The sequence below is a fragment of the Dermacentor variabilis genome, chromosome 6 (assembly GCF_050947875.1).
Source record: "Dermacentor variabilis isolate Ectoservices chromosome 6, ASM5094787v1, whole genome shotgun sequence".
Classification (NCBI taxonomy): domain Eukaryota; kingdom Metazoa; phylum Arthropoda; class Arachnida; order Ixodida; family Ixodidae; genus Dermacentor; species Dermacentor variabilis.
Genome location: NC_134573.1, coordinates 104,924,215 through 104,935,147, shown reverse-complemented (window position 1 = coordinate 104,935,147; position 10,933 = coordinate 104,924,215). Strand labels below are relative to the sequence as shown.

The 10,933-nt window shown below is 41.9% G+C and overlaps 1 protein-coding gene across 2 annotated transcripts in view; it reads left to right on the top strand.

Moving 5' to 3' along the window:
- The first annotated feature begins 10,313 nt into the window (after window positions 1-10,313).
- The window catches only part of LOC142584992 (RNA-binding protein Ro60), a 58,909-nt gene continuing 58,289 nt past the window's right edge, over window positions 10,314-10,933 (top strand). For both annotated transcript variants that reach the window (XM_075695394.1, XM_075695395.1), the window contains exon 1: window positions 10,314-10,397. The gene's annotated coding sequence lies outside the window, so the exon portion shown is untranslated. The remainder of the gene's footprint in view (window positions 10,398-10,933) is intronic.

Sequence of the window (10,933 nt, the reverse complement as noted above, 5' to 3'; positions counted from 1 at the left end):
GAGGCTGGTTACCCTAACCATGTGTTGGTGTCAATGGCAGAAAGGCTGCTCAAACAGGAACGTTCGAGACGATGCCTCCGTGCAAATGCAAGAGCTAGCAGCCGTGACCAGGTGAAAACCGCTGTGATTCCGTATATACACCAGATATCACATAGCCTGAAAAAGATAGGAAGCCAAGGTAACGTGCGGGTGTTTTTTCAGCTCCAAATAAGCCAAGCACCTTGTGTAAAACCACTAACCCAATAAGGACAAAAAAGCCGGTTTGCGGTAGAATCGCAAAGATGAGTTCGTCGGATGCGCTGTAGGAGTGGTCTATCATATTCCACTGTCATGCGGTAAATGCTACATAGGCCAAACCGGAAGATGCATTAATGAGCACTTAAGAGAGAAATAGTGTATCAGGTGATGATTTTCTTGCTTTGCATTGCAATACATGTCCATGTCGCCCTCTTCTAAATGACACCGCTGTTATATACAGGGATAAGCACAAGTGTGTAAAATTAATAGTAGAAACTGGGCAAATCCTCTCGGCCGCTGACCAATGTATCAGCGAACTATCACTATCATTGTCCGTGAGAAAGTTAGATTATTTGCGCATGCCATGAAAGTTGACTGCATTTGCAATGGATCATTTAGGTTTCTTGGTGTTTTCTTGTTGTACCGGTTTTAGACAGTGGTGGCTCTACTCATGAGCCATATATACAGTCGACTTCCATTAATTTGATCACCTCTCTGGGGTTTTACTTGCCAAAACCAGTTCTGATTATGAGGCATGCCCGTTAATTGATCCTGACGGGACCATTGAGACTGGTTGAATTGAACAAAAGGCATAAAAGAACATTGAAACATGCCATTGCTTCACTTTACAGTATTTGCCTTTAAAATTAACTTTGGCCGCGTTTCAGTTTAGCGCTACACCTGCAACCATCAACAGCTACCAACTCGCCCAGTTTACTATTTTTCTTAATTTTAGCTTGACTGCAATACAGCCATGTTATGCATAGAACCATACCAAGCAGGGAAAGGTGCCATTGTTGCAAGACAGCACGTGTTCCCTAATTTACGTACATGCACATGTGCAGTCTCCAGTCACAGTATGAGCACCAAGACGCCTAATAGGTGTATGGGCAGGCCTTCAGAGTTTGATATATTCACACTCTTTTGTTGGCTTTTAACATCTCCTCGGCTTATCGCAGTTTTTTCAACTTACTGCCTTCCTTTTTGCTAGCTTTCCCAAAACACATGATTGTTTTCCACTTCTCTGTGCACGGCACATTTACTTAAAGAACACATACTAGGCCTCATTAATGGTCTCATATACGAGACATGCATGGAAGGTGAAAAAAGGACTCAAATCACCACTGAAACGTAAGAAACAGCTCTGAATGGCTGCCAGTATGCTTATTAGGTGGCTAGGTGCTCCTACTGTGACAGGAGACTGCATGCCTGTATAATCAAGGAACACGTGCTATGTCCTGTGACAGTGGCCCTTTTCCATTCTTGGTATGCTTCACCACAGCAAGTTGCATATGCTTCAGCGCTTAACACAGCTGTATTTGGGCGAATCTGACCAGTGAGGTTTGAATTATCTGACGAAGGCCAATTTTGAGATTGAAATAACAGAAGTTTGGGCTAACAGAAACATATTTCATTAAATAAAAAACAATCATCAACAAAACTTTACTTAAAAGGGGTGACTGACTACTTCTATATCATTAATATATATTAAAAATGACAAGAGGCCAAGCATGCTGCTTTGAGGAACACTGGAAGTAACTGGCACTTCATGGGAAGGGCAATCGCTTATGCTGACAAATTGTTTGTGCTTAGTTAAGTATGCAGAGATTCAGCCAATTAAGTATGGCAGAAGATTTGTGATTTCGAGCTTCTCAATTAGTTTTGAGTGTCAAACAAGCTCAAATGCTTTTCTGTCTGCAATACAGGAATATAGCATCAATCTGGCCAGGTTTATCAAGAATGCTAGCAAATGCTTGCATGTATAAACCCGTGATCCAACTTCCAATAAATCGTTGAAAGTACCACTTGTGTGTGGTCTCTTCTCTCGTCTGTCTTGTGTATGGTTTCTGCGCGAAGCACTAAAAAAATGTTGTACCAACAATGTTAAAAGTCCACCCTTGCAATGTAAAGTTTCTTTTTTTTTTTCAGAAATATTCCACACTTCTCTGAAATGTGAACATATTTGTTATTCAATATTCAATAGGTCAGTTTCGTCAAATATCCATATTTAATTCTATCCAGAAATATCAGAATATGAAAACCCCTACTACACATGGGCCTTGAGTGGAGCAGTATGGCCTTAAATGCGTGTAACCAATGCTACTTACAGGGGACACAAGAGGTGAGTCTGGGGTTTTATGTGCAAAAACCACGACATGATTATGAGACACACAATAGTGGGGGACTTTGGATTAATTTTGACCACCTGGAATTCTTCAATGTGCACTCAATGCATGGTAAACAGGTGTTCTTGCATTTCTTCCCCGTGGAAATGCAGCTGCTGCAGTCGGAATTTGATTCCGCGCCCTTGGGTTTAGCAGCACACAATGCCAAAGGCATTATGGCGGGTTTTGAAACTCGAGAGGTGGAAAAGAAACCGCGGAAAGCTTTAGAAGAGATGTTTTTTAGATTGTTCGACACACGTAATGCCAGTCACAACCAGGCTTCTGGTCAACTGATAAGTTTGTAAATGAGAGTGACTGAAAGGTAATAGTATCTGCCGCACCAAGATGACATCAGGAACATGTTCACATTGTCCAAATGATAATTTTTACAGCCTCAATTGAGAAAACAAATCTGTTGGCTGCCTAAAGGCAAGGCATCCCTACTGCGTGACTAGAAATTACTAAGCAAAGCAAAAAAGTACCTGCTCTATATGTCCACTCAGGAACTGCAGTTCCCTTTGAGAATGGTCACCACATGCACCTGACCTTCTCCCTAAAGATTCTAGTGTGTGTAATTATTGACAGAAAGGAAGATTTGATAACTTCTAATTGCGTGTTCTCCAATTGAATACAAGTCAAATGGTCAACAACTATTTGATTTACATTTGACATTTTGAACATTCGCACAGCACAAGCCATACTCGAGAAGAACACCATCAGTGCAGATTGTGAAACACCTGACGAGTAGGGAAAAGAAAGCTTCGTTTTCAGGGCTCTGAAATTATTTTGAGTTTTGTGCAAGTGCACAGTCAGTAGCGTACCTTCTGGTGATCATCAAGGGTTCAGCATTTAATATATCTGCTCTTACCAACACTAACAATACGAGACATTCCTCTTAACAATTCTTTCCTTCCTCAAATAAACACTAATTGTCAATGTTTACTGCTCTTTTATGGTGATTAAACACTAAATTAAACCACCCCCTATTAAAGCCTGCCGCACAACATTAACATTCAAGAGAGATATGAAGAAATATTTACTATCGACACTACTGGCTACAGACTCATTACTACGAACATATATTATATACAAATTTATTTTAACACTTTCAGTGCTTCTGTATTTGCCTAATGTATCGCTTTTATTCTCTATATCCCATTGTCTTTATTTTTTCCTTCCTTATTTTTAGAAATTTTAAGTTTTTTGTCGCACAATATATATTTCACTTGTACTTTGCATATTGTAAGCATATTTTTGTTTCTAATTATCTCGTACATTAACCCTGTGTTCTTTGATATGTGTCATCCCTATGTTTCCATAACGTGCCAATTACTACATTTTTATTTATTCATACACAGCATCTATTTCATTTGCTTGCATTTGTAAGCACCTTCCTTGTATTTGATTACTTGCTTCATTAACTTCGTGTATTCTGATGTGTATCACTGCTATGTTGCCATAATGTATTCATTACTATATTAACTACTAATAGGTCCCACTGACAGTTTTTGTAACTCTGGGACCTCCATCTGTACTAATGATGAATGATGAAATAAAATTTAGGTATTCTGCATAAATTGTGTAATTATTAGGTATTAAACATCACCATTGCTAGGTGTCACAGCGGCACCACTTCCCAGGTTTTGAGCCACCTCTAGTAGAACGAACAAGTGATCTTTTTTCATGAAGTGTATTGGCTTCCCACATGACATCATTAAGAATACGCAAAGCAAGCCTCCTCATTAAGCTTATTTTTAGTAGGATATGAAGGCACAGTAATTGATGTACCTGTAAAAGTAAACACACTAATGTAAGACATGTAGATGTTTCTTGAGTCCAATGGTAGACTTGCCTGAGATAGCAGATTGTCTGCCACTGTTGTCTACACACATACTATTGACTAAGAAAGTTTACGGACCACGGGATCTCAGAAAACGCTAAATATCCGAGCAGCCTTTAAAAGTAGCCAGTAAAACCGTACATCACAATGTTCGCATATACTAGTAGAGGCTGGAAATGGGAATACCAGGCTTCGTTTTGAGGCTGCGGAGATATTCAGCTTTTTGTGAGATCCCTCCATTCGTTAACTTTTTGGGTCGATAGTACATTTGTATGTGTGTGGTAGGGAAGGTATGAATTAGAGTTTCCCCAAAAAATCAGGGCTTTGCTATAGATGTGCCAGGCTGTAGATGTGCAGGCAAAAAGTGAAAAAGAATGCAATAATGTTTAACAATAGCACAGTGACGACAGCAACCAAAGCAAAGCAGCAGAGGGGTACATGTGGTGGCAAAAACTTGCACTGTATCTATTGCACTTATATTCTTGTACTGCAGGTGAGTGCAGAGAGTAAGTTACCGCGACTGCACACTGTACAAAACATAAGCACTCTATGTAAACTTCGTTTTGAGGCCTTCATCACCACAATAACAAAAAAAAGCTGCATCTCTAAGTGACACAGGAACACACTAGGTTCAAGTAAACTGCAAGTAGCCAACACTACTGTCATTGTACGATGTCGTGTCCAATGAGGCAGGACATAGCCAAGGCCACATAGAATAAAAGTGACATTGGAGAGGAAAGGCTTTAGAGGAGGGTAATTTTTAACCACTTGCAGCTCTTTATATAGCATGGTGACATGAAGCTTTTTTGAGTAACCATTCGAGGAGAGATACTGTGTACGTGTAGGTAACACACAACTAAAATAGTTTCAGGGACCCTTTGGGTGATGAGGTTAACATTTAGTCTTTTCTTCTTTATGCACCCACAAGGTTCTGTTACACATGTACAGTTTTTCCGTGAACATTTTATTTCCTTATCAATTTGTGTTGTACCTGTTTCTTCACCAATAAACTTCCAGTTGTGAATAGGTGCTCGTGTGTGTTCGTTACTTTCCTTGTACGATTTTGTTCTGTTTTCTTTAACTTCAGTCTTTTCTCAGCGGCAATGCTGATGTCATTGTTATTGATTTCTAGTGCTTTAAGCTAATATGGCCAGTCCTACACAATAGAGAAAAAGTAAAATAAAGAAATGCGCAAGATATGCATGCTGGGATGTGAAGTGATTGCTTACGATGAGGCAGGGTGGACACCTTAGGGAATGATGGCTGGAACAATGTTATAATTATTTTCTTTTTCACACTTTCTCATTGGTCTCAGCAGCATTCTGCTTACATTATCATCAGCAGGTCTACCAGTAAATGATAAACAAATTCTGACATTATACCAGCTAATAACTGCCTTGCTCAAGATGGACAACTGAGCTATTTCATGATAGGAGTGTTTGAAAACTTGCATCAATACTGACTGAACGAAATGCTATTTTGCTTCAGCTACCTAGAAAGAACTAGCATTATTGGGGTTGATCTCTTGATATGTCTTATGGTAAATGAATGGAGGTGCATTTGCCCATTTAGAATGAGAATAGTGGAAATTAATGGGACATTGAAAAGACACTTCAATATTCCGACGGTTGTTACAATTATGAAGGGGATGACAGTTCCCGTAGCATTACTGTTCTGCTTACCATTTAAAAGTTACCAGCTTACTGCTGTGGTTTGGACATTAAACTCTACATTCGACCTCACATTGGGTGTTGTTGTTGCACCTGCCTTGAACCCCACCCTTTCCATGCATATGAGGTGTGTTGAAAAAGAAACCGAACTTTTGCTAAAACAGCTTTGCTGCTTATGGTACATCTTCAGTGCTGTCCCCTTCAAAGTAGTCCCCCCTACTGGCAATGCACTCTTCCCATCTTCCATTTTTTGGAAAGCCTCCTGGAATGCAATTTCTCGAATGGCATGCAGGTCTCTTCTCGCATTGTCCTGGATCTCCTCTAGGATTTGGAAAGGGTCTAGGTCCGGAGAATATGGTGGGTGGGGCACAAAAGGAGTGTGGTGTTTCGCTAAGTAGCTGCAGACAAGGAGCCACATGTGAGCCAGGGCATTGTCATGATGCAACATTCAAGCCTGATTTTCCCACAATTCAGGCCTCCTACTGCACACACAATCTCTCAAACATGTTAGGGTTCCCTGGCAAACTTCTTTGTTTATCATCTAACCATGTGGCACAAATTCCTGATGGGCAATGCCTTTGCAGTCAAAAAACACAACCAACATCACTTTCATTTTTGACCGACTCATGCGTGCTTTTTTTGGACGAACAGAACCTTTGGCCACCCACTGCGACGACTGCACTTTCGTTTCAACATTGTAGGCATAAACCCATGTCTCATCGCCTGTTATGATGTTCTTAAGAAAGTTTTCATCGTCATTGGCAGCGGCAAGCATTTCCTGGCTTATTTCAACACGGGTCTGCTTCTGTGCACCAGACAACAAACGTGGCACAAATTTTGCACTGACACGATGCATCCCAAGTTTGTCACACAAAATTTCATGACATGATCCTACGCTGATACCCACGTCATCAGCGACTTTTCAAACAGTCAAACAATGATTTCCACGAATCATAATTCGAACTCTCTCGATGTTGTCATCATCTGTGGGTGTGGAAGGTTGTCCAGGCTTGGGATCGTTACCGACCAACATTCTTCCCTCTTCAAAACGCTTGAACCAATCATAGCACTGCGTGCGACTCATATAGTCCTCCCCGTATGCTTGGCTAAGCAACTGAAATGTCTCTGTGAAAGTTTTCCCAAGTTTATAGCAGAACTTCACACACACACACTGTTCTTCCAATTCCTTCATTGTCACTTTGGCACCAATCCGAAGAGCAGCTTGTTCATGTGCTCACTTCAGCGGCTGTAGCTCGCCAAATAACAGTCAGAGCGAAACGCGGCGAATGGCAGTTTGTTGTCTAAACCTGCCGCTACATGCGCTCAGTAGCCGCAGCGCGCTCCCTCTGCTGATTGGCACGCTATTTCAAAAGTTCGGTTTCTTTTTGAACCCACCTTGTATATATTACTGCACACACACACACACACACACACAAAAACCTTGAGTCGTAAGTGAGCACTGTGTCTGTCCCCTTTCCTTTTCCAATCAGTTGACACTGTTTTTGTTCTAAATACCTTCTAGGTAGTAGGCCATCAAGAAACTGTCTTGAAAGTGCCCTATATTATCTGTGTTGTAGAGTCCAGTTTGTCAGTCCACCTAAATTTAGCATTGTTTATAAATTCTGCTTAAGTGCTTCAAGATTTTATGTATTCTGTACACTTCTGCAGGTCAACACGACCACATATTTCATGTAAGTAAAAGTTACTATGTAGAAAATGCTCGTTTTATTTGAAAACTAAGCAGTTTAAGTGATAATGCATGTCCTGACTAGCTAAAGTTAATGAAAAGTGACCAAACATATTTTTCCTCAAAGAAAGGCTATGTATATGTACTACAGCTAATACAAACCTCTATTTGCATGCCGCTGCTATAGCTCCCATGACCAGTGTGACTTGCTTTCTGTAAGCAGTACAGGCTGTACAGAGCTGTCAAGTCAGCTAGTCTTTAGTCTATCTAGCTTGCTTTCCTGGTGCTTTCATGTATACAAACCAGAAGGCCGCCTTCTACAGTATTATGCTGAAGATTATAAACGGCTGCCTGACACTTTGCCTTGCAATGTTCACAGGCATTCGGCTTACCAGGAGGCATCATTTGTGTTGGCAACAGTAGGTGAGAGGTAAATAAAAAGTAAAGTACACATTAATTTAAAAGCCTTCATCTTCACTACATTGTGCAACATGATGCCTTTCCAAAGGAATGTAGCCAGTGCCATCTGCAAGCACATTGCTCACCAGCTGCAGTGGCTTCATATCGACACAGGTGACACGCAAAGACATCATTGTGCTTGAAGTGAGGTGCATGTAAAGCACCACAATCCAATAAAACTGCTCATCTTTTATACATGTACGTACTGCGTTTTTGCTCCCACTTTGAGGATGACATGATGAGCCTGAATGCCATCAGCCATCCCATACAAAAACTGTCCCAACTTTCATTCAAATGACTCAACCTAACTGCGATAGGCTAGCAATTTTCTTGTTTGGATATGCTGTTCAGTTTGTGCATGTTATAGTGCAGGCATACCACCAATTGAGTTAAGCATTGTGAAAATCAAGTACACCACATTGCCTGCTTAAGCACATGAACATTAAGCAACAAAATCTTTTTCTGCTCATGCAGTGACCTACAGCTACAAAGGAAGACACAAAGACAGTGCAGACGTGTAGGTAATATCAAGTTTTGATGCAGACATAGTAAGCTGTGGTGAAGAATGAAGTGTAATCTGTGTTTCCACTTCTGCATGAATTTTGTGGAAGTGCTGGAGGGTCAACGTTTTATACAGCTGCTAATTTATGTATGTGGTCTAATAAACCATTGCAAAATGAATGCGTGGCATCAGCAACAGATAGCCAGGCACTATCACAAAAAGAAGCAAAATAATGCTGGGGAGTGGTTGTCGAAAGTTGCAGGTTCTGGAGGAGAGAGACAAAAGGACAAGACTGCATCGATCAATTGGACATGACTGAAGGCATGCACGGTATGTCGAGCAAGAAGCGGATAGAAGGAGTATTAAGGAAATGCATGAAGAAGTCTGACAGCGTGTGAAGGCAAGAGCATCACATAAAAAGAAAAATTTGAAGAAAGTAGCAAATGAATAAGGAGATCGGATGCCAAGGAGCAAGCACTTTCTGCTAGAAATGTTATTGCTCTCCTGTTCGCCACATAAGCATTGCGGATTAAACGAAGTCTCGCTGTTTCGTGCAATGAGTTTGTCACTGGCTGACCACAAATGAATCGCTGTGTAATGAGCATTAAAAATTTCTCTTCAGCTCCTACTTTGTGATTGATGAGCCGGCTGTGCTTATATAGGTGCGGATCCACCTCCAGAGGGTCATCACTGAATTGCATTTTTTTTACAGGAGCGTGGACGCCTGCATATATAGTGTTTTTTGACTGACTGCACATGTTACCAGGCTTTTTATCAATCTTTTAAATCACCCACACAGGCGTACGTTATGCTCTTCATTTAGTACAGAGGGTTAAACATCGAAAAAATGATGCAGCTCAAATAGGTTGAACGTGTATGCGTTTTCTATCCGCAGTGACGGACAACATGGCTCGAGCGTTGCATAATACCGTTTGCCTAAAGCCAGCTTCGAAGCCAGCAATGAAGCATGCGCATTGTATTGCGGCAAAGTATACCAAGAGTGAAAGCGGCCACTGTGATATACGTGCCCACTTGCCGTCACGTCTCCTGCCGCAGTACAAGCACGGAGACGCCGAACAAGTGTACTGGCAGGCATTCAGAGTATTTCGCATGCGGTTGTAGCGATCTGAGCCCTTGTTTCGTCCACACAGAGCGCCCCGTATATGAGCTAGACATCGTAACAGCCGGGATTATTCAACGATCTACGGCTCAGATTGCATGGCGACGCAAGTACACACATACACATACAGAGCACAAAATTTCCATTCCCACGAATCTCCAAGTGTGTTGTATGCTCAGTTACATTAAGAACTAATGCATCGGCACGGCAGTTAATTCATAAACTGTTTCCGTTCCCGCAATTCCCCTGAAGTGTGTGGTATGCTGACCTTGATCAACGACGCTAATGAACAATGCATCGGCACGACGTAATGCTTTGCCACTAAAGTCATCCGAGAAGACACCTCACTTCCAAACGTATCCCCTTGCGACTACAAAATTTAATATGCTACCGTCGCAACAAAATAGCAACAAACTCACCTCGGACGCGGCTTTTTCGCCTTGCCGGTCACGCATCCTGTCGATTCTCTTCAGCAAGCTCGGCTAGGGACAAACGGAGCAAACGGTTTTCTTCCCCGTAGTACCTAAATGACGAGAAATTTTGAGCACCTAAAGTCCCCACATTTCTCTCTCGCAACCACTGCTCCTCGCGCGTGCGCAGAAAGAGCGGTGAAATCCAATTTCGATGTGCTCGTGTCAGCTGTGTGGCTGACCTACGCTGGCTGGTTCCCCTAACACTTGTTGCTGCCTGAGCGCCGTCCCGACGCCTAACATCAAGGTAAATACGCCGATATGTCATCTCTTAAGGTGAGACATATCGAGGGCGATGGTCAGGCGTGACAAAGCGTCGCCACGTTTTAGTGCAGTGAGTTTTAGAGAGGCAGAAACTTGGGACGAGTTGGGAGCCGTACGGCGCTAGCTCTAACCCATTTCGTCTGCGTGTTATGTGGAAACGTCGTCATCGAGTATTCTCAGGCCGCGGTGAATTTACACACCTAAATAAACGATTCTGTGTTTATGTATGTTTGTTGTCTCCCATCGCTGGCGGACGAAGCTGACGACGAAAGCTGTGCTTCGCACGCAGAGCCGAGCAGGGTTATTCTCTCTCTCTCTCTCTCTTCTTTTTTCTTTTTTTTTTTTTTGTAAATAGATTTCGGCGATCATTTAATGAGTTGCAAGCTTGAATTCTCGGTGTTCGCGGTGCGATCTAGCTTTTTATTTCAGGAAGAAAAAAACAAGTGATGCGGGCATGCTTCACTCATGCTTGTGACCGCGAAAAAAAAACATGGGTGTGTCATCTGCAACAATTTATTT